The sequence below is a fragment of the Loxodonta africana genome, chromosome 25, assembly GCF_030014295.1.
Source record: "Loxodonta africana isolate mLoxAfr1 chromosome 25, mLoxAfr1.hap2, whole genome shotgun sequence".
Classification (NCBI taxonomy): domain Eukaryota; kingdom Metazoa; phylum Chordata; class Mammalia; order Proboscidea; family Elephantidae; genus Loxodonta; species Loxodonta africana.
The window spans coordinates 13,184,725-13,210,785 of record NC_087366.1 but is presented as its reverse complement, the minus strand read 5'-3'; positions in this window follow the sequence as shown (position 1 = coordinate 13,210,785).

Below are 26,061 nucleotides of genomic sequence, written 5' to 3'. Positions count from 1 at the left end.
GCTTTCTCAGGTTTTATTGTAATATTTTTCAATTAAATTAAATATTAGTCCTTAAGTTGAGTATGCTCTGTTCCTTGCAGTTAAATTTTACTTTATTATAAGTGATTTAAGTACAATTGCATGATATATATATGATATATATGTATATATACATATATATAGGCACCTAACAACAACAAACATATATATATATATATATCTGCTTTTGAAAAGGTAACTGTCTAGAAAACTCTATGAGGCAGTTCTACTCTGTATCATGGGATAACTACGCGTCAAAAATTGACTTGACAACACCTAACAACAACAACATATAACACACATACACACACACTTTTGATAGGTAACCCTCTATTGGATCCTATTGATAACTGCAAACTACAGATCTCCTGCTGCTTATTCAAATTCTCAAATTGCTTATTTAAAATACAGACAAAAGTATAACTTCGTGTTATCTTCTTTAGTTACCACTTACCCCACTATGAGTTGCTTAAAAAAAAAAAAAACTCACAAACATGCTTAATATCCCCAATTAATAATATAGATAGGTAGATAGATAGATAGATAGACAGTCAAATGACTATAGAATATTAAGAGAAGAGAATTGTTGCAAGACAGACATTTAAATGATTTGATGTGTGTTTGAGGTTCTCATTTTAGGATAGCAAAATCATATAGTTTATATTCAATGAGCTTTTGCAGAGCAAATAAATCCCATGATTGCTTGCATACTCTAAGAGATCACTTACATAGCTTCCATATTCCTTAAAAGGATTATAATGTAATGATATATACCAATTTATGCTGAGTACACACTCCCTAATAAACTATTGAGGTACAGGCACAGTTTAGAATATATCGAGACTATAAGAGCTTGCAATTAAGTTGGAAAGACAAAACATAATAAAAAGTTGAGAAAACCTACTTACATATGTTGCTCAGATATGCTATCTTAATACTTACGTATTTTTCTTTTTTGTGTTTTCTCTTTTCCTCATAAAATTTTAGTTGCTAAAAGTCATATATAATAAACTGAGTCAATTTCACATTTTTGGTCATTCCAATTTTGTTTTGGTTTAGCTATTTCATAGAAAATATTTTTTCCCATAGGTATTTATATTTACCTTGTGTTTACACTGTAATTTACCTTTAAGGGAAGAAAATAAAACTCAGAATCTGAATAAGGTAGAAAAAAATTACTAGTCTTGCAAAGGAAAAATGACCAACAACCAGAGGGGGAATATTAATTAACAGGAACTCAGAAACCACCTATATTGGAGTATGTATATAAGGACTTAGAAAATAAATATTTACAATTTAAAGATTTGATTTAAAAGATGGATGTAACAAGGGAACAAACAAGGATTTTCTGCTGAGAAATATAGACGATATAAGGACCCAAAATGGAAAATCTAGAACTGGAACACATGTCTGAAATGAAAAAAGGTATCCCATGGACTTAAAGACAGATTGAATAGTACAGAAGAAAAGATTAGTATAACTGAAGAGAGGTCAAGGGAAATTATCCAAGCAGAAATACAGAGGAATAGGACCAAAAAGATATTAAAACCATCAGTAATTTGTTTAATAATATAAGGCACTCTAGAATATGCATAGCAGGAGACCTGTAAAAAATAAATGAGTGAATAAATAAAAGAGAGAGAGAGAAAACACTGAGGCAGAAAAAAAAAATATTAGAAGAAATAATACAAATATTTTCCAAATTTGATAAAATAAAGTTAATCTTTATATTTTTTTAATAGAAATTCAACAAACCCAAAGCAAGACAATCAAAAGAAAAATGAACCTAGGCAGATTATAGTTATATTTGTGATATTCAGTATAAACAGAAAATCTAAAAGGAACTCAGAGTTAAAAAAAAAAAAAAAGACAATTTACCTTCAAGGAACAATAACAACAAGCAAAATCACTGGTTTCTAAACACAAGCATTACAGGAGGCCAAAAGACATGAAATGACATGTTTACAGTGTCAAAGAAAAAAAAAATGGAAGCTTAGTAATTTTATATTCAGAGAAAATATGACAAATGAAAGCAAAACAAAGATGTTTTGATGTAAAGAAAAGATGAGAGAATTTCTCACCAGGAAGCTTAAACTAAAAATTATAAAATTAAAAAGTTAAAGAAAGTTCTACAGGTTGAAGTCAAATTATACCGTATAGAAACACAGATCTACACAAAGAAATGAGGAGCAATGTAAATTGTAACCAAATGGATAAATACAAAATTTAATAAACTTTGCCAGGTTTTGAAATTGCTTTAATAATCAACTGACAATTGTGGGATTGTATCACCTATGTAGAAGTAAAATTTATGCCAACAATAACACAAAGAACTAGATGCAGAAATGCAATTATATGGTTCTGACAAATCCATGTTATACTGAAATGATGTAATATTATTTCATTATAGACAGAGATAACCCTGGAACAACTACTAAATAAATGTATAGCAAAAAAGAGAAAACAATTAAAGGAAATGAAATAAAATGCTAAAAGAAGCAGACAAATTAAATATCTCCATTCAAATTAAAGCAAAAATATATGGCTATATGGCTTTTTTTTTTTTTTTTTATATGGCTAAGGGCGAATCAGGGATGGTTGGAATAGATGACTACTGCTAAAACTCTGGCAAACTATTGACAATTTTAGTACCGTGTCATAAATGCTAAGCTAAGGTAGGTGCACAATGACAAGAAAAGCTTCTCAGAGCATAAAGGATATAATTTCAGAAAAGGAAAATGCTAGGGACAAAGAGAGTAGTAATAATGGCTTTGCACTAACCCAGGAGTGGGATAATCATAACTTGAAAAAGCAATTAGAATAGAAGTAGAGTTTGGCTTGGACAGAGGATAGGGAAGACTAAGAAAAACACAGATTTAGCATGAAAACCAGACGCATTGGTGCCATGAGCTAGGGAGAATTAAAAAAAAAAAAAAAAGAAAATGTAAGAGAAGTTGTAAAACAGATCTCAGAAGCAACCAGATAAGGAGCCTAAGTCATGGAAACCAGAAAATAATCTTAAAAAGTGACCAAGGAGTGTGGTGGTAGACTATTATGTAATGGATTGATAATTGATATATATAATCATTAGGTGTTTGGAAACCCTGGTGGTGTAGTGGTTAAGAGCTACAGCTGCTAACCAAAAGGCTGGCAGTTCAAATCCACCAGGTGCTCCTTGGAAACTCTACTGGGGAATTTCTATTCTGTCCCATAGAGTGGCTATAAGTTGGAATTGACTGGATGGCAATTTTTTTTTTTTTTTTTATGGTTTTGAGTACATTAACAATTCCTTTCATCTAATAGAACTTTGAGATTTGTGGAAGACATCAGAATATATATATATATAAACAGGTGGATCTGTTATCTCAGTCAACATATTCAATACTAAATAGGAGCCTGGTGCTGAAGTGTTTCAGAGCTCAGGCTGTTAATCAAAAGTTCAGCAGTTCAAATCCACCAACCGCCCCTTGGAAAACCTATGGGGCAATTCTACTGTGTCCTGTAGGGTCGCTATGAGTCAGAATTGACTCGACAACAGTGGGTTTTATACACATACATACATACATACATATATACATACATACATATAGGGTTGCTATAGTTGGAATTCACTTGAGGGCACACAACAACAACAAATAGAAACCTGAGGAATACTAGAAAGGCCAAAGAGAAAAAAGTCCAAGTCTTAGATCAGTGCCAAGACATGTTGAACAAGAATTTCAATGACAATGCTATATTCATACATAAAAAAACAATTTTATCCCAGAAGAAAAATTTGATCTTTTTTCCACTTATGTTGAAATAGATAAACCTTGCATTAAAAATGCTTTTAGGATTTTAAAATATTCTTTTATTTAAGTCATTTTAATCTCACCCTCACACTCTAAATGAACAATTTATTTTATAAGGATCAGCACAGAGATGGTTCCTAAGAGACAGAACTTAAAGATATCCCAAATGTCCAATGTTTCCAAGTTGCTGTACCACTCCATGATCTCAAACAGCAGCTACTCCCCCTTCCCTTAGTACACTTCCATCTTTGGGTTCTATAATTCACTGCAACATCTCACAGAACTGACAAACCCTACTTAAAGTTAAGTGATTTATTAGGGAAGTGACAGGGTACAACTCGGGATGGGGATCAACATTGAAGTAATACAAACAACACTTCAGGTCACAGTTCCTTGATCAGGACAGCTTCTTCTTGCCCTCTGCTACAGGGCCACGCTGAGGGCCTTCCTGAGCCAACAGTTGCACCTCATAGCTCCATGGTTCAGCAAGCCCAACTGCACCCATCTGGCACCAGTCTCCTGGTTTCTGCCATTTCACATCTTAGTCTCTCCCTGTTTTTCCTGTCGCAGATACTCCTCTCTCTCTCCCTCTCTCCCTTTAAGCCTAAAGGGAGGGCAAAACTGACCAATCTCTTCATTAGAGTTCCATACACCTTATTTGCATGGACTCACTCCCAAAAGGGTGCCATGCATCTTATTTATATTATTAGCAAGCTGTCTAATCCCTTTGGTAGGCCAAAAGCACCTCATCTGCATAGTCACACACAGTTCTTTGATCGGACTTACAAAGACTATGGCTAAAAAGGAGCCATATTAATTAATTCACTGCATTGCACACTCACTCCCAAACAACAAAATACAAATAAAACCAGCAGACTAGATGGAACAGTCTGATGAATGAGCATAAAAATGAATGAGATAGCATCCCTAAAAAGATGCTTTTTAAAAAAATCACTTTAAATTTTTCCATTAAATGCTGTAAAATTTTTGCTAAATATGAGCATATATATCAAATAATTCTGTAAACCATAAGTGTATTTCTTTAAGAAATTTTCAAGACAACTGCTAACGTTCAGAATTTTAATTGCTGTACTGTGATGTGACTTTAGGGATTTTTGTTTTACAATTATAAACAGATTTACAAAATATTAAATATTATTTGTCATGATGCAAAAACACAGCTGACGAACTAAACACGTAAATTGGGTTCTGTCATATGCACAAATACATGCGGCTTTAAATATACAGAGCATACACAGAAGGTTCGTGTGGTGTAAACAAAAAAGTAATGAATCTGGCTGGAGCTACCTTAAATATTGTGATACTCAACTGCATTTATGACTCAGTTAGAATACGTTGTTATTGTTTGGTGCCATCAAGTTGGCTCCGACTCACAGAGATCCCATACACAACAGAACAAAACACTGCCCAGTCCTGTGCCAACCGCACAATCATTGCTACGTTTGAGAACATTGTTGCAGCCACTGTGTCAATCTATCTCGTTGTGGGTCTTTCTTTTCTTTGCTGACCCTCTACTTTACCAAGCATGATGTCCTCCTCCAGGGACTGGACACTGCTGATAACATATCTAAAGTATGTGAGACAAAGTCTCACCATACTTGTTTCTAAGCAGCGTTCTGGCTGTACTTCTTCCAAAACAGATTTGTTCATTCTTTTGGCAGTCCATGGTATATTCAATATTCTTTACTAACTTCATAATTCAAAGACATCAATTCTTCTTCCTTATTCATCATCCAGCTTTCGTATAGCTCATGAGGTGATTGAAAATACCATGACTTGGGTCAGACTCATCCTAGCTCTCAAGGTGACATCCTTGCTTGTTAAAACTTTAAAGAGGTCTTTTGCCCAAAGCAATATGTCCTTTGATTTCCTGACCGCTGCTTCCATGGGTGTTGATTGTGCATCCAAGTAACAATGAAATCCTTGACAACTTCACTATTTTCTCCATTTACCATGATATTCACTATTTTGTCCATTTACCACGATACTACTTATTAGTCCACTTTTAAGGATTTTTGTTTTCTTTATGTTGAGACCTAATCCATAATGAAGGCTGTAGCCTTTGACCTTAATTAGTAAGTGCTTCAAGTTCTCTTGGCTTTCAGCAAATAAGGCTGTATCATCTGCATGTTCCAGGTTGTTAATAAGCCTTCCTCCAACACTGATGCTGCATTTTTCTTCATATAGTCCAGCTTCTCAGATTATTTACTCAGAATGCAGACTGACTAAATATGGTGAAAGGATATAACCATGATTTTAAACCATGTAATATCCCATTGTTCTGTTTGAATGCCTACCTCTTGGTCTGTGTATAGGTTCCATGTGAGGACAATTAAATGTTCTGGAATTCATATTCTTTGAAATGTTATACATAATATGTTATGATCCACACAGTCGAATGCCTTTACATAGTCAATAAAACGGGTAAACAACTTTCTGCCATTTTCTGCTTTCAACCAAGATCAGTCTGACATCAGCCATGATATCCCTCGTTCGAAGTCCTCTACTGAATCCACCTTGAAATTCTGGCAGTTCCCTGTCAATGTACTGCTGCAATTAGAATATAACAAGTATAATTTTTGTCCCTCAGGGTTTTTTATGCCATATATAGTTTGGGTGGTATAGTTAGGAAATCATCTTGCTATATATAGCTCTATTTCTAGTGTATGTTTTTGTTCTAAGTAACAATTAAACTGTAAATATTCTTGGCTATTGAAAAACAAAAAGCTGCCTGAAAAACCAGCATTACTGATTTCTTAAGAATGCTTGCGCAGTGGCACATAAGGCCTTTACTTAACGCCTTTTCCTAAAACAGACTATAGTCTGGTAAATTTGGAATCTAGTGAAAAGGCTTTATTATTCCATTGTGTTTTTAGAAAAGTTTATTATTTTTGCTGCTCTGTAAATAAGTGGATATAAGAAATAACTTATAATAATATGAAATTATATTAGCTTTTATTTGATCAAGGATATGCATTAGTATATTGTACTCTCTTTAATATGTTTTTGTTCATTCACTTGCATTCTTCTTCAGAAGGATGGACATACATAATAAAAGTTTTGATATAGAATTTAAACATCATGTCAGCAAGAAAGGAGTGGATAGAAATCACAGATCATTTTTTCAAAGTAAAATGCCAATAAATATGTAGGCCAAAGACATTTATTAAATTTGTTATTGAATGACTATCTTTGCATGATTATTAAGCAATATTCATTAACAATAAAAACCACATTAACATTTAGGTAAAAATGTGATTCTTCGAATTACATCACAGCAAGTTTGAAATAAGGTTTGAATCAACACAAAATGAAGTAAATTATATATATATATATATAGTCCTAGAAGGCATTAGACATCTATTTATTCCTGTTTCTATAATCTGTATGACAACATTGTAGATTTTCAATTATAGATATAAAATTTATAGAACCAAAAATAAGAAGAAAAATATTTTTCAGGATAACCCATTTCTGATTGTTCTTTGAACTCAATGACATGAACTATTGAGCTTAAAGCAAGGGATATTTCCACTTCTGTCTATTTACATTCTATTAGAATTGGTACTTTTTCAATGGCTACTTCGACAAAAATTTTATATTTTATCATTGTTGACTTTGGCCTATTTTTAGGATTTTTTTCTGTTTCAACATCAAGTGTAATTTGATCTTCAGACAATTGTGAGCTGGTGCTGTGTTGTGGATTCTGCAGTAATCTATAATTTCTTGTGAACAATAACTGTCAGAAAAGTATAAGAGCCCGAGGAATCTTCATTGACCTCAACACTTAAAGATTTGAAATTGTTCTGAAAAGTCTGTGAGAAAAAATAAACATGATGCTAAATAACATGGATACTGCATGAATCTGATGTAATAGTTTGTCTCAAAGAGCTAATGATCTGGCAAAAGAGACAGATGCATAAACAAAACATTACACAAAACTACTATACTTTCTGTAAGTGATATTGAAAACCTTTTCAGAAATATTAAGACCACCCACCTAATTCAACATATAAAAATTAAGAAGACCATATAATCTAGCCAAAAAAGGTATGATATTTGAGAAAAGATAGAATTCTAGTAAATTCTGAAGATGATACAAAACTTCATCAGACTTTGCCTAGTGTGAATTTCAGGCAAAATAAATTTTTCTAGCTCTCTCATTCCACAATAAGAGTAACAAGTCCTGCATAAAACAATTGCAGTACAAACCATATAGTTTTGCAATTCTTTGAAGGTTTTCCTTTTCCACAAAGAGTGGGCTTCTTTTTTGTATTCATTTTGGTGTTTAACTCACTTTTAGACCTGAACATCATACTTGATTATTTCTCAGGGAACACCTGCTGGCATATTATTGATTTAAACTAAGACAAAGGCCTCCTTTATTATAAATTTAGACTACAGTTTGTATTTTCCATTTTAGATACAATCTTTGTCTTCTCTTTTCACATAATAAGAAAGGGACAACTAATAATAGAATATTTCACAAATCATAGTCAGACACATAGAATAGGGGAGTCAGACTGTTTCAAAAGCATAGCTTTTCCTGAGACTTATATATATGGTATGTGTCACATTGTGTGATTTGTTGCTGTGTGTGTGAATTTTTATACATATATATATATATATACATATAAGAACATTTTAATGTGTCTGATAAAATAAGAGTAAAATAATTACACAGAAATCTCTATGTTAGATTCATAATTGCATTTAGCATGAATAAACATCAGTAACAAGGAAAATATAATTCCTTTGGAGTTTGATTTGTCTTCTAAAAACAAATATATGTGAAATATATTTTTAGCAGTTCGAAGTGTTCTTAACCATGAATTACATATTCTTTGCGTCTTCTAAGATCAAATACTTCCAACTAAATTGTAAAGTAGATGTCTTTCAGAGGTGAACTGAACTGAAGACAAGTGCATCTAGGGGGTGAGCAGGCAGTTTCCTGAACTGAAGTCATTATTCAATGATGGGGATCTCTGTAGTGATTAGATTGCTTCTCTTGCCTACTTCAAAATGAGAAATTAAAAAAAAAAAAAGGTAATATGAATACAACATTTGGGTTTGAATTTTAATAAGTATATAATTCATAAAAATGCCAGTGATAAGCTAGTTAGCTTAAAATATTAGTTCACACATACTTGTTGAATGCTACGTAGGGCCAGAAAATGGCACAACTACTATAAATTAAATAAGGAAATTCTACCAGGTAGAGGAGTCTAACCAGCAAGACCACCTTTAAAACAAGGATGTAAAGTATAATGTGGTAAATTTAATTTAAAATAAGGCTTTGGAATCAGAGGGAAGGACATTTAATACGACTCTAGTATAACAAGTTGGGTGAGTAGAGGCTGAATAGGAGTTGGACAGGTGAGAACCTATTTGACAGTGAGGATGGGTTAAAGTGCACTCCAGGCAAAGTGACCAAAGTGATCAAAGTCATGGAAATGTGACATATGTCTGTTTAGGAGTCACTACAAGCTAATAGATTATACCCTATCATAAATTACAAGACTAAGAGTGAAGAACTAAGGTCATAAATTTTGGCAGGAGTCCATGAAGTTTTCACTGACAAATTTTTGGATGTAGATTTTCAGTCCTTTCTTCCTAGCCTGTCTTAGTCTTAGACACTGTACAACTCACTTGCTTTGGACATGTCATCAGAGAGATCAAGTGCTGAAAGAGGACATCATGTTTGGTGATGTAGAGGGCCAATGAGGGTGTGGGAGATCCTTGGGGAGATGGATTGATACAATAGCTGCAAAGGGTGGACTGGAACATGCTGGTGATTGTGAGGACCAGACAACGTTTTCTTCTCTTGTACATAAAGCCCCCATGAGTTGGGAGTCAATCCCATAGCAGCTAACAACAAAAATAACATGGTGGTAGGGAACAAGTCATGGGTAATAAGTTTTATGCCACGATAATTGTATTATACATTTATCTGTGGTTCTCACTCTTTAGTATGTATAAGAATTGCCTTGGTTTGTCTATTAAAATTATAGGTTCCAGGTACCTAATCCCAGAAATTTGATTCAGTGCATCTGGAGTAGAGTCCGGAAATTTGTATTTTTAAGAGAAAACTATGTGTGGGAATTGACTGGGCAGCCACAGGTTTAGTTTTTTTTTTTTCTTTTTTTAAAGATGAATCTTATTTAGGTGCTTCAGGTTTGAAGAACAAAACTGATAAGCAGAGGAAGTGAAATTTAGATAGATTACTCTAACTGCAAAGTGAAGGGTAGTTATGAGAAGAATAAAATTGTAGGGGAAAGACTAGGTAGGAATATGATATAATAATTTAGGTGAGACACAAAAACTTAGATCATGACAGTGTACAAGTAATGGAAAGGAAAAGTGGATTCTATTAGTATTGAGAAATCATTTGAGTGAAACTTAAACCTTGATTGAACTTCGGAAGTGGAGAAAAAAGGTTGTTTTAGAATGCATGCTTAGTTCTCCAGCTCAGATGACTGTCTAGATAGTCATGATATTAAATTAACTAAGGCACGTGGAAGCTTACTGATTTCAAGTTGCTTGATTAAGGATATATCCATTCTCTATTCCCATACAAAAATACAGGGAAACCGAAAAGAAAGAAGTAAATAAATGAACATCAATGCACCCCTGAAAGTTAAAGCAAACCCCTCGCTAATCAGAAAATGGAGGAATTTCATGAAAGGTAAACAGCAGACACACAACAGCAACAAGACACAAGCGCAGGAGGTTTCTACTCTATAGGATAGAAAGCGCATCAAGGTCAGAGGCGGACGAGGCTGAGAGCACACTGTGCTGTACGGAGCAAACATCAGACTAACTAGTTAGGGTAGGTACTACATATCCAGTCAAGGGACTCAATCAGGTGAATTTCTTCCCTCTTATTCATGGTCTCTGCATCTTGAGCAGGCCACAATAATATATGGGTCTTTACATGAGTCAAAGAAGCAAAGGGTGCTCTGACGTCTAGGAGCTAAGGAGAACACCAACAGCCAGATGACTATGCACATGCCTCTGGCATGTCTTCTAATCCCCACACCCTGAGAAATGTGGTACAAACATCCCCTTCACAATCCACACAGTGGCTTACAAAAACAGAGGCAAGAAACTTAAGAAATACTAGTGCTAAGTAAATACAACACATATTTGAATAAAAGTAACATATTATATTCATAAGGTTTTCACCGGCTAATTTTTTTCAGACGGAGACTGCCAGGTTGTTCTTCCTAGTCTGTCTTTGTCTTAGTCTGGAAGCTCAGCTGAAGCCTGTCCACCGTGGATGACCCTGCTGGTATTTGAATACTGTAGCATAGCTTCCAGCATCGCAACAACACACAAGCCCCCACAGTACAACAAGCTGACAGACTGAAGTTGTCAAGCACTTCGTTTTACTTGGAACCACAATCAACACCCATGGAAGCAGCAGTTAAGAAATCAGATGACTCATTGCAATGGGCAAATATGCTCCAAAAGACCTCTTCAAAGTGTTCAAAAGCAAAGATGATACCATGACGACTACGGTGTGCCTGACTCAAGTCATGGTTTTTTTAATCGGTACATATGCATGAAAAGCTGGACAAGAAATAAGGAAGACCAAAGAAGAATTAATGCCTTTGAATTGTGGTGTTGGCAAAGAATATTGAATATACCATAGACTGCCAAAATCAAAAACAAATCTGTCTTGGAAGAAGTACAACCAGAATACTCCTTAGAAACAAGGATGGCAAGACTACATCTCACATACTTTGGACATGTTATCAGGAGGAACCAGTTCCTGGAGAAGGACGTTATGCTTGTTAAAGTAGACGGTCAGGGTAAAAGAGGAAGGCCCTCAGTGAGATGGATTGGCACAGTGGCTGCAACAATGGGCTTAAGTATAACGATGATCATGAGGATGGCACAGCACCAGGGAGTGTTTCGTTCCGTTGTACATAGGGTCGCTACGAGTCGGAAATGACTTGAGAGCACCTGACAACAACAACATAAGAAAGGAGATTCTTGTTGTTGCTGTTTTGACTCGGCATTCCTCTGGTTGCTGTAAGTATTCTGTTAGACTTCAGAGATCCAAAACAGTGGATTCTATCAGTTTACTCCGGTTTAATGGTTGCTTCAGCAAATCGATCCATTCTTGAACTCCCTACTCCACTATTCCCATGCCATCAATCTCCACTTATTGAGCTTTCCAGACATAAAAATGTCTCTATGTTTCATTTCATTTTTTTTAATATTTTAGTTATTTTTTTCTTATTATATCTCTTCTCCCTCAAATATTTCTTCTTTCAATTGTGTTTCCATAAAATACTCAGTTCATCTGCTATAAATATTCCTGGAGCCATGATCACCACATTGGGGACTGGCCCTTCACCTCCCATTGCTTGATGACAACCTTCAGGCTGTGAAGTTTTCACATGCTCTGATAGGGATAGCATCAATGGGACCACTTGTGAGGACATTCTGCTCTGGTGTCCATGGTGTACCCTATGGAAAAGAGAAAGAGTTAAGGCAGAGAGTTGTAAATGTTGGGCAGTTGTCTTGGTCTGCCTATACATTTTAATGGTGTATTTGATTAAAACAATGCTTTCCTTAGAAGCTATCATTGATTACAAAAGCTCAGAATATCACGAGCATTTATCTACCTCCAAAAATAATAAACTGTCAATGAATATGATTAATGCCCAACTCCACAACTATTACTATTCCAAAATTGGCAAAGTGCATCATTCTTTGATGTAAAAAGCTATTATAAATCATTATTAATAAAAATCGTCTTTTATCAAAATTTAGAGGTGGTTTTAACTAGCTTCCACAAGAGTGTTAAGATGAATGAACTTAAAACACTGTCAGATACAGCTAAGAAAAACTTGAAAATATCTGACAAAAAAGATGCCCAGGAGACTTTCGTCCATTCATTCTCACCACCATGAATAGTGTCTGACAGCACATCTGGTTTCTCTGATGTTCAGTACAAGAGATTACATATCTGACACTGGATTTTTATAGGTAAATACAAGAACTCCTTGTTATAAAATGGTCTCTTGAGAAGTATACAATACTTTGGCAAAAATTTCAAGAAGAAAAAAGGCCTAAAAAATGTAACTGTCTACAACTGTATACATCCTGCTGTTCTCTTCCCACTTACTGCGGAATTTTTAAAAACTAAAATACAGGATATCCTCTATCTTTTTTGGCTCCTTAAAACTTATGTTGTTTTTGTTAACCGTCATTCAGTTGGTTCCACTGATAGCTACCCTATGTACAACAGATGGAAACACTGCCCAGTACTGCACCATTATCACAATTTTTGCAGTGTTTGACCCCATGTTGCAGTCACTTTGCAAATCCATCTCATTAAGGATCTTCCTCTTTTTCATTGATCCTCTACTTTATCAGGTATGGTGTCCTTTTCCAGGGACTTGTAACATGTCCAAAGTACTTTACATGAAGTAGTGCCTTCCTGTCTTCTAAGGAGCATTCTGGCTGTACTTCTTCTAAGACAGACTTGTTCAATCCTGTTGCAGTCCATGTACTATTTGCCAACACCAGAACTGAAAGGCATCAACTCTTCTTCGGTCTTCCTTATTCATTGCCAAGCTTTCACATGAATATGAGGCAACTGAAAAGACCACGGCTTGGGTCAAGCTCACCTTAGTTCTCAAAGTGACATCTTTGCTTTTCAACACTTTAAAGAGGTCTTTTGCCACACATTTGCCAATGCAATACATCTTTTGATTTCTTGACTGCTGTTTCCAGGAATGTGGATTATAGATGCAAGTAAAATGAAATCCTTTATCTTCAACGTTTTACCCATTTGTTGTAGTGTTGCTTATTGGTCCAGTTGTGAGGATTTTTGTTTTCTTTATGTTGAAGTATAATCCAGACTGAAGGCTGTGGACTTTGATTTTCATCAGTAAGTGCTCCATATATCACAGGCTGTTAAAGAATCTTCCTCCAATCCTGATTTCACATTCTTCTTCATATAGTCCAGCTCCTTGGACTATTTTTTCAGCATACAAATTTAGTAAGTATGGTGAAAGGGTGCAGCCCTTATGAACACCTTTCCTGACTTTAAACCACACAGACTTTGAACAACTCCTCATGAGCATAATTAAGCGTTTTGGAATTTCCATTTTTTTGCAATGTTATCCATAATTTGTTATGATCCACACAGTCGAATGCTAAAAACCTGGTAAACATGTTTGTGATATTCTCTGGTTTCAGCCAAGATCCATCTAATGTCAGTAATAATATCCCTTATTCCATGTCCTGTTTTGAATCTGGTTTGAATTTCTGGCAGTTCACTGTCAATACACTGCTGTGACCATTTATGAATTATCTTCAGCAAAATTTCATTTGTGTGTGATATTACTGATATTGTTCAATAATTCCCACATTATGTTCGATAACCTTTCTTCAGAAGAGGCATGTATATGGATCTCTTCCAGTCAGTTGCCAGATACCTGCATTCCAAATTTCTTGGCATAGACAACTAAGTGCTTCTAATGTTCCATCCATTTGTTGAAACATCTCAATTGGTATTCCATCAATCCTGGAGCCTTGTTTTTTGCCAATGTCTTCAGTGCAGCTTGACATCTTCCTTCAATACCATTGTTTCTATTTCATATACTACCTTCAGAAATGGTTGAACATCAACCAATTCTTTTTGGTACAGTGACTCTCTATTCCTTCCATCTTCTTATCATGCTTCCTTCATCATTCATTATCGTCCCCATAGAATCCTTCAATATTACAACTCAAAGCTTGGATTTTTTTCTTTAGTTCTTTCAGCCTGAGAAATGCTGACCGTGTTCTTCACTTTTGGTTTTCTAACTCTGGGCCTTTGCACTTTTTATTATAATTCTTTACTTTGTCTTCTCGAATTGACCTTTGAAATCTGTTCAGCTCTTTTATGTGATAATTTCTTCCATTTGATTAAGCTATTCTATGCTAGACTATATGGGGAACAAGGCATCAGGATTGGGGGAAGAAACATTAACAACCTGTGATATGCAGATGACACAACCTTGCTTGCTGAAAGTGAAAGGACCCGAAGCACTTACTGATGAAAATCAAAGACCACAGCCTTTAGTGCGGATTACTCCTCAACATAAAGAAAACAAAAATCCTCATAACTGGCCCAGTAAGCAACACCGTGATAAATGAAAAAAAGATTGATGCTGTCAAGGATTTCATTTTACTTCAACCCACAATCAACACCCATGGAAGCAGCAGTTGAGAAACCAAAAGATGTATTGCACTGAGAAAATCTGCTACAAAAGACCTCTTTAAAGTGTTGAAAAGCAAAGATGTCACCTTGAAGACTAAGGTGAGACTGACCCAAGCCACGATGTTTTCAATCACCTTATATGCCTTGGAAAGCTAAACAATGAATAAGGAAGTCTGGAGAAGAATTGACACCTTTGAATTGTGGTGTTGGCAAACAATAGTGAATATACTGTGATCTGCCAAAAAAATGAACAAATTTGTCTTGGAAGAAGTACAACCAGGATGCTCCTTAGAAGCAAGGATGGCAAGACTATGTCTCATATACTTTGGACACGCTATCAGAAAGGATCAGTCCTTGGAGAAGGTCATCATGCTTTGTAAAGTAAAGGGCTAGCAAAAAAGTGGTAGACCCTTAATGAGGTGAATTGACACAGTGGCTGTAACAATGGGCTCAAGCACAGCAGAGGTTGTGAGGATGACACAGGACCAGGCAACACTTCATTCTGTTGTATATAAGGTCACTGTGAGTCGGAACCAAGTTGATGGCACCTAACAACAACAACAACATGTTCAAGAGCAATTTTCAGAGTCTCTTTTGATACACATTTTAGCCTTTTCTTTCTTTCTCTGTCTTTTTAATGACCTTTTACTTTCATGTGTAGTGCGTTGATGTCATTCCACAACTTGTCTGGTCTTCAGTCATTAGTGTTCAATGCGTCAAATCTACTTCTGAGATGGTCTCCAAATTCCAATGAGAGATACTCAATTTCCTATTTTTGTTCTCATTGACTCATTATAATTTTCTTCAGCTTCAGTTTGAACTTGCATATGAGCAGTCAATGCTCTGTTTGGCAGTCGGCTCCTGGACTTGTTCTGGCTGATGATATTGAGCTTTTCCATTGTCTCTTTCCATGTATATAGTGGATTTGATTCCTGTGTTTTCCATCCAGTGAGGTCCTCATGTATAGTTGCTGTTTATGTTGTTAAAAAAGGCATTTGCAATGAATAAGTCATTGGTATCGCAAAATTCAATCATGTGATCTCCAGCATAGCTTCTATCACCAAAAACATATTTTCCAACTACCTATCCTACTTCTTTTTTTCCAGAGTTCACATTCCAATCACCAGTAATTATCAATACACATTGATTGCATGTGTGATCAATTCCAGACTGCAGAAATTGGTAAAACTCTTTAATTTCTTCATTTTCGGCTTTATTGGTTATTGTATAAATTTGAATAATAGTCAATTGGTCTTCCTTGTAGGCCTATGGATATTATTGTATGACTGACAGCATTGTACTTCGGGATAGACTTGAAGTGTTAGTTTTGATGATGACTGGGACATCATTCCTCAATATGTTATCATGGGCATAATACCACATGATTGTCTGCTTCTGAATGCACATTACCAGTTCATTTTAGCTCACTAATGTTTAGGATATTGATGTTTACACATTCTGTTTCATTTTTGATGACTTCCAATTTTCCTAGATTCATGTTCATTCCAAGTTCTGATTATTAATGGATGTTTGCAGCTGTTTCTTCTCATTATGAGTTGTGCCACATCAGCTAATGAAGGTCCTGAAAGCTTTATTTCATCCAAGTCATTAAAGTCTACTCTAGTTTTAGGAAACAGCTCTTCCCCAGTCCTCTTTTGAATGCCTTCCGATCTGAAGAGCTTATCTTGTGGCACTATATCAGACAATGTTCTACTACTTTTTATAAGGTTTTCACTGGCCAATTTTTTTTTTTTTTTTTAGAAGTAGATTTCCAGATCCTTCTTCCTAGTCTGTCTTAGTCTGGCAGCTCCGCAGAAACCTGGTGGTGTTTGAAATACCGGTAGCAGAGCTTCCAGCATCACAACACACAAGCCACTACAGTACATCAAACTGACAGATGAGTGGCAGACTTATAATAACAGGAATGTATGAAACTTCAGGTCAGTTTTAACATGCAAACAAACTAAAATAAACCTCATTCAACAACATAAATTTTGTTTCTGCTAAAGGGAATGTTCCACATACCTCGATTCTAGAGATTTTATGCAATGAAAGATAAAGGAATCTGGAAGTGTTCAAGTTGATCTTAAAGCAACGGTTGTTGTTTGATCGGTTAAATCACATTACTTATTAATGTTGTACAAAATATTGAAACACCATAGAAAGTAATGATTTTTTTCTGCTTACTATACAATAAATGTTAGTCCTTATCATAATTATATTTATTTCTTCCTCTAGTGCTCTCCATCTCATTCACTCCTTTATTTTCACTATTGATAATATTTCTCATATATTTTCATTCTCTTCCCTTGTATTGCTTCCATTTCATCAAATGAGTAATTGATAAAGATGTATTTTTCCAGTTATCTGTCCTGCAACTGGGCTGAACAAATTTGTTTGGCATTGGAGAATACTCTTAGGTAAGTTAATAGGGAATTGTAAGCACCTGAGTTGGCAATTTGTCTATTGCAAATATAGGTAAATAAAATACACTTCCCTTCTCCTTTTCAGTCTTTTGAATTATGTTTGAGAGTTGAAGCAGAAGAAAGGAACATTAAAATTGAAAAAAAAGAGGAAAAAACAGAAATAAAATCAATGAAATGAAGAGTAGGTTATTTGAAAAGATTAATGAAATTGACAAACTTTCAGAAAGACTGACAAAAAAAAGAAAAGACACAGAATAACAATATTAGGGATGAAATAAGGGATATAGCTCTAAACTATGCATGTATCAAAAGGATAATAAGGGAATATTAAGGCAAATTCTAGACACATAAATTTAGATAATTTAGATGAAATACTAATTTCTTGAAAGACACAAACTACCACAATTCATCTAACATTAAATAGATTTATTTTCAGTAGCCACATAATTGTCAAGAAAGTCGAGTTTGTAATTAAATCACCAAACCGCCAAAAAATCTACAGTCCCAAAGGTTTTACTGGAGAATTATGCAAAATGTTTAAAGAAGAATGTTTTTATTCTATAGAATCTATTTTAGAAAATAGTTGAGGAAGAACACTTCCCCATTCATTTTAAGAAATTATATTGTGAATGATAAAAATGCTTGAAACAAACAGAACAAAAAAAGAAAATTACAAACCAATATCTTCATTAATATATATGCAAAATGCTGAACAAAATATGATCAAATAGAATTCAGTAATATATCAAAGGAATTTTACACCTTGACCAGATAGGTTTTATTCCAGGAATGCAAAGCTTGTTCCATATTCAGAATCCATCAATGTAATCCACCACACTAATAGACCGAAGAATAAAAATGACACGATCATATCGATTAAGCCAGAAAAAGCATTTAACAAAATAATACCCATTTATGCTTAAAAAAAAAACTCTCAGAAAAATAGAAACAGAGGGAGGCTTCAACTTAAAGAACAACACCTACAAAAAATCAAGACGTTATACTTAATGGTGAAATATTGAATTTTTTTTTTCCCTAAGACCTAGAACAAAGAAAGAATCTGTCCTTCCATCACTTTTATTCAACATAGAGCTGGAAGTACTAGCCATTCCAATAAGGCAATAAAAGGGAATAAACTTCTATGGATTGGAAAGTAAGAAATAAAACTATCCCAATTGTCTACATAGAAAATACCAAGAAATTTGAAAAACAAACAAAAAAATAAATAAGAAACTCCTAGAACTGCTAAATGAATTCAGCAAGGTGAAAGATATGAAATCCACATACAAAAATCAATTATATTTATGTGTAATGGCAATGAACTCTATGATACTAGAATTAAAACACAAAATCATTAACAGTCCCATGCAAAAAAACAAGAAAATCTAAGAAAACATGTACGTATTTGTGTATTGAAAACTACAAAGAAAGGTTGATGAAAAAAATCAAAGATCTACATAAATAAAGAGAAATACGGAGTTTTTCTTGATTAGAAGACTAACAAGGCAAAGGTGTCAGTTCCCCCCTAAACTGACATACAGGTTTAACTCAATTCCCATCAAAATCCTAGCAAAAGTTTTTGTAGATATAGGCAAGGTTATTCTAGACTGCACATGAGAAGGCAAAGGAAATAGAATAGCATTAACAATTTTACAAAGAAGAATAAAATGATAGGGAACAGTCCAGCTGATTTTAAGTCTTATTATATAGCTAAAGCCATTAAGATTATGTGTTACTGGCCTAAAAATAAGCACATAGATCAATAAAACATAATAAAGACCCAGAAATAGACTTACAAAAATACACCAAACTGATTTTTGACAAGGATGTAGAAGAAATTCAATGAGAAATATAGTTTTTCAACAAAATGCTAGGAGAATTGCACATCCAAAAGCCAAAAAAAAAAAAAAAAAAACATAAAACTTAATCTAAATCTTACCTCACGCAAAAGTAAACCTAAAATGAATCATGGACTTAAGTATAAACTTATGACCCTTCACTAAAAGACTTAGGAGAAAGCCTACAGAATCTAGGTCTTTGGCTTGATAAAAGGTATAAAAAGAAAAATAGATAAATAGGACTTCCTCAAACTTAAAAACTCCTACTCAGTGAAAGATCATGTTCAAAAGGTGAAAAGTCAAGCTACATATTGGGGAAAAATATTCACAAAATACAATTCTAACAAAGGAATTATATCTAAAATATATAAAATCCTCAAAACTCCACAGCTGAAAAGCAAACAATTCGATTTGAGAATGAGTAAACACATGAAAAGATATATCACTGAATAGTGTATATACATGCCAAATAAGCATATGAGAAAATGCTCACCACTAGCCATTAGGGAAATGCAAATTAAAGCCACAATGTCTCATATTACTATACACTTATCGGAATAGCTGCAATAAAAATAAATAAAAAAGTGACAACCCCAAATGCTGGACAGCATGTGGAGAAATCGGATTACTTATACATTGCATATGGGAATGTAAAATGGTACAGCTACTCTGGAAAAGCAAATGTACATTTATTTTAGAAAAGTAAAAATTTTACTCACACAAAACCCATACATAGGGGACCAAGATGGCTGACTAGGTAGATGCTACCTCGGATCCCTCTTGCAACAAAGACTCCGAAAAACAAGTGAATCGATCACATACATGACAATCTACGAACCCTGACCATCAAACACAGATCTAAAGAGTTGACCTGAGTGACAGGTGAGCGAAAAGCTGAGCCCTGAACCAGCCACTGATTCTGGAACCCGCGACCCACCCCACAGCCTTGAGCCCCCGCGGTTCTCTGGTGCCGAGTGGCGGGGCTGATTGCGGCTTGCTGAGGCGGGGCAGGCACAGGACACAGCTCTAACCCCTAGCCCCCGGGATAAACTCCGTAGAGACTCAGCCAGCGCAAGCAGGCTGCATACTGAGGGGGCTAATGAGAGAATGAACAACCACGGGAAAGCGGCGACTGTTTTTGGAGCCTGGAGCCAGCGTCCCAGTCAGAAAACCCTGGCACCGAGCTTTGGACTGGGCGCAGGGGAGCTGAGCATGGCATCCTGAGACGGCGCAAATATGGGGCACAGCCCTAGCCCCCTGAAATGACCCCGGGGGAAGCCCAGCCAATGAACACAGGCAATACAGTGATGCGGCTGACAGGAGGAGAAGTCACTGGGAGGCACAGACTGATTTTGCAGCCGAGATTGCGGCATCCCAGCCAGGGAACCTTGGCGCTGGGCTTTGGACTGGGAGTGGAGGAACTAACCACGGCTTCTGGGACAGCACAAGCATAGGAAGCAGGCCTGACCCTCCAGGGCAATCGCTACCCAGCCAGCGCACACAGTCAACAGGCCCCTCGGGAATCTCAGATAAAACAGTCATCCCAAGCAAGATAAGTAACTTTGTCTATATTCCTGGGTGTACTCTCTCCTATCTATCTGATCCCTCCCCTCCCCTTCCCAGGCGGCTTCATTAACATTGGAATTTCCCGGGCCAGAGAGTGAAGTGCTCTGCATTTTTTTTTTTTCCTCGTTTGTTTGCTTTGTCTTTTCCTAACCCATACTCCTGGCCTGAGACAAGCAGCTACAAAAAACCCAGGGACGAAGAATCCTTCCCTGACTTCCGAAAATTGGACTAAAAATACAGAACCAGCTCCAGCCAAGCATTTGTGATTCACAATCTTGGGCTTTCATCCCTACAGGGAACAAGGTGGCTATTATAATACAAAGGCAATTCTGATAGAGACCTGACTGTAATCGTTTTAGTGGATTACTGGAAAGACAAGATTCCGAGTTCTGATATCTCTACCAATTAAACAGAGCCCTCACTGACCCACAACGGGGAACTGAGGACTTAAGCTCCAATCAAACCACCTAACCTCCTGCCTTATGGGTATGAGGATAGTGACATCTACCAATCTGTAGAGGTACATGCATTGGGTGCCTAAGGTACAGCTGCAGAGCCCACCCACCAAAGTGCGTTAGGAATAGAGACACATCTACCTCACTGGCACCTGGGGGAAGCATGTCAGCATCCTATCCCCCCTGAAATGTGACCCCCTGCTCCTACTAAAATCTGGTGCAAACAACTATCACCACTACTCCTCTAAGCGAATAGGTGACAGTATACCCCACACACTTGGTGACTCAAAATCAGATTCTACTCAAGAATAGTGAATGGACTCTTAGGCTTATATTTCTGGTACCATCCCAAACCAGCTGGTAAGAGAACATAACTGATTCAAAGCCTACAACAATCAAGACAGCGCAATCTAGTAGCCCATGTACGTACATTGAAAGAAAACAAGATAAGACTCAGTGAGCAAATATAAAATAAATCATTACAATATCTCATAGATGGTTCAGAGACAACAGTCAACATCAAACCACATAAAGAAGCAGACCGTGATTGCTTCTACAGCTCCCCAAATTAATGAATCAAAATCTTTCCCAAATGAAGATATAATCCTGGAAATCCCAGATGAAGAATATAAAAAACTAATTTACGGGATGCTTCAAGACATCAGGCATGACCTCAAAAACGAAATAAGGCAATCTGCACAAAAAGCCAAGGAACACACTGATAAAGCAGTTGAAGAACTCAAAAAGATTATGCCAGAACATAGTGGAAAAATTAATAAGCTACAAGAATCCATAGAGAGACAGCATTCAGAAATCCAAAAGATTGACAATAAAATCACAGAATTAGACAACTCAATAGGAAGCCAGAGGAGCAGAATCGAGGAATTGGAATGCAGAGTGGGGGAGACAGAGGATAAAGCAATTGACACCAATGTAGTTGAAGAAAAATCAGATAAAAGAATTAAAAAAAAATGAAGAAACCCTAAGAATCATGTGGGACTCTATCAAGGAGAATAACTTGTGTGTCATTGGGGTTCCAGAACAAGGAGGGATAACAGAAAACACGGAGAGAATACTTGAAGGTCTGTTGGCAGAAAATTTCCCTGACATCATGAAAGATAAAAGGACATCTATCCAAGATGCTCATCAAACCCCATTTAAGACTGATCCAAAAAGAAAATCACCAAGACATATTATCATCAAACTTCCAAAACCAAAGATAAAGAGAAAATTTTAAAAGCAGCCAGGGATAAAAGAAAGGTCTCCTACAAAGGAGAATCAATAAGAATAAGTTCAGACTACTCAGCAGAAATTATGCAGTCAAGAAGGCAATGGGATGACATATATAGAGCACTGAAGGAGAAAACTTGCCAGCCAAGGATCATTTATCCAGCAAAACTCTCTCTGAAATATGAAGGCAAAATTAAAACATTTACAGATAGACACAAGCTTAGAGAATTTGCAAAAACCAAACCAAAGCTACAGGAAATACTAAAGGAAATTAGTCAGAAAATCAATAACATCAGATAACAACACAACACAAGGTCACAGAACAGAACGTCCTGATATAAACTCAAATAAGGAAACCACAAAAACAAATCAAGATTAATTTTAAAAAGGAAAAAAATGCTCAAAACAGGGAATCATTGAAGTCATTATGTTAAAGATCACAATAATCAAAAAGAGGGATTAAATACAGGAGGCATAGAACTGCCATATGGAGAGGAAAACAAGGTGATATAGGACAATACAAGTTACGTTTTTACTTAGAAAAATATGGGCAATTATTAAGGTGACCACAAAGAGATCTAACAATTCCATAACTCAAAATAAAAACCAAGAAAAACATAACGACTCAGCAAACATAAATTCGACTACTATGAAAATGAGGAACACACAATTTACAAAGAAAAACGTCTCAGCACAAAAAAGTAAATGGAAAAATGAAATTGTCAACAACACACACAAAAAGGCATCAAAATGACAGCACTAAATTTACATACTTATCTATAATTACACTGAATGTAAGTGCACTAAATGCACCAATAAAGAGACAGAGAGTCTCAGACTGGATAAAGAAACATGATCCGTCTATATGCTGCCTACAAGAGACACACCTTAGACTTAGAGACACAAACAAACTAAAATTCAAAAGATGGAAAAAAATATATCAAGCAAACAACAATCAAAAAAGAGCAGGAGTAGCAACACTAATTTCAGACAAAACAGACTTTAAAGTTAAATCCATCACAAAGGATCAAGAAGGACACTACATAATGATTAAAGGGACAATTGACTAGGAAGATATAACCGTATTAAATATTTATGCACCCAATGACAGGGCTGCAAGATACACAAAACAATCTTTAACAGAACTGAAAAGTGAGATAGACACCTCCACAATTATAGTAGGAGACTTCAACACACCACTTTCGGAGAAAGGTAGGACTTCCAGTAAGAAGCTCAATAGAGACACGGAAGACCTAATTGCTACAATCAACCAACTTGACCTCGTAGACCTATACAGAACACTCTGCCCAACAGCTGCAAAGTATACTTTTTTTTCTAGCGCACATGGAACATTCTCTAGAATAGACCATATATTAGGTCATAAAACAAACCTTTGCAAAATCCAAAACATCAAAATATTACAAAGCATCTTCTTAGACCACAAGGCCATAAAAGTGGAAATCAATAACAGAAAAATCAGGGAAAAGAAACCAAATACTTGGAAACTGAACAATAGCCTCCTCAAAAAAGACTGGATTATAGAAGACATTAACGAGGGAATAAAGAAATTCATAGAATGCGAGAATGAAAACACTTCCTATCAAAACCTCTGGGACACAGCAAAAGCAGTGCTCAGAGGTCAATTTATATCAATAAATGCACATATACATAAAGAAGAAAGAGCCAAAATCAGAGAACTGTCCCTACAACTTGAACAAATAGCAAGCGAGCAACAAAAGAATCCATCAGGCACCAGGAGAAAACAATTAATAAAAATTAGAGCTGAACTAAATGAAATAGAGAACAGAAAAACAATTCAAAGAATTAACAAAGCCAAAAGCTGGTTCTTTGAAAAAAATAACAAAATTGATAAACCATTGACCAGACTGACTAAAGAAATACAGGAAAGGAAACAAATAACCAAAATAAGAGACGAGATGGACTATATCACAACAGACCCAACTGAAATTAAAAGAATCATATCAGATTATTACGAAAAATTGTACTCTAACAAATTTGCAAACCTAGAAAAAATGGATGAATTCCTAGAAAAATACTACCTACCTAAACTAACACAGTCAGAAGTAGAACAACTAAACAGACCCACAACAAAAAAAGAGAATGAAATGGTAATCAAAAAACTCCCAACAAAAAAAAAGCCCTGGCCCGGATGGCTTCACTGCAGAGTTCTGCCAAACTTTCAGAGAAGAGTTAACACCACTACTACCAAAGGTATTTCAAAGCATAGAAAATGATGGAATACTTCCTAACTCATTCTATGATGCTACCATATCCCTGATACCAAAACCAGGTAAAGACACAAGGCAAAAAAAAAAGAAAGAAAATTACAGACCTATATCACTCATGAACATAGATGCAAAAATCCTCAAAAAAATTCTAGCCAATAGAAATGAATAACATATCAAAAAAATAATCCACCATGACCAAGTGGGATTTATACCAGGTATGCAAGGTTGGTTTAATATTAGAAAAACCATTAATGTAATCCACCATATAAATAAAAGACAAAACCACATGATCTTATCAATTGATGCAGAAAAGGCACTTGACAAAGTCCAACATCCATTCATGATAAAAACTCTGAGCAAAATAGGAATTGAAGGAAAATTCCTCAACATACTAAAGGGCATCTATACAAAGCCAACAGCCAACAGCCAACATCATTCTAAGTGGAGAGAGTCTGAAAGCATTTCCCTTGAGAACGGGAACCAGACAAGGATGCCCTTTATCACTGCTCTTATTCAACATTGTGCTAGAGGTCCTAGCCAGAGCAATTAGACTAGACAAAGAAATAAAGGGCATCCAGATTGGCAAGGAGGAAGTAAAATTATCTCTATTTGCAGATGACATGATCTTATACACAGGAAACCCTAGGAATCCTCCAGAAAACTACTGAAACTAATAGAAGAGTTCAGCAGAGTCTCAGGTTACAAGATAAACATACAAAAATCACTTGGATTCCTCTACGTCAACAAAAAGAACATCGAAGAGGAAATCACCAAATCAATACCATTCACAGTAGCCCCCAAGAAGATAAAATACTTAGGAAGAAATCTTACCAAAGTTGTAAAAGACCTATACAAAGAAAACTATGAAGTACTAGTGCAAGAAACTAAAAGAGACCTACATAAGTGGAAAAACATAACCTTGCTCATGGATAGGAAGACTTAACATAGTAAAAATGTCTGTTCTACCAAAAACCATGTACACATACAACGCACTTCCAATCCAAATTCCAATGACATTTTTTAAAGTCATGGAGAGACAAATCACCAACTTCATATGGAAGGGAAAGAATCCCTGGATAAGCAGAGCATTACTGAAAAAGAAGAAGAAAGTGGGAGGCCTCACTCTACCTGATTTTAGAACATATTATACAGCCACAGTAGTCAAAACAGCCTGGTATTGGTACAACAACAGGCATATAGACCAATGGAACAGAATTGAGAACCCAGGTATAAATCCATCCAC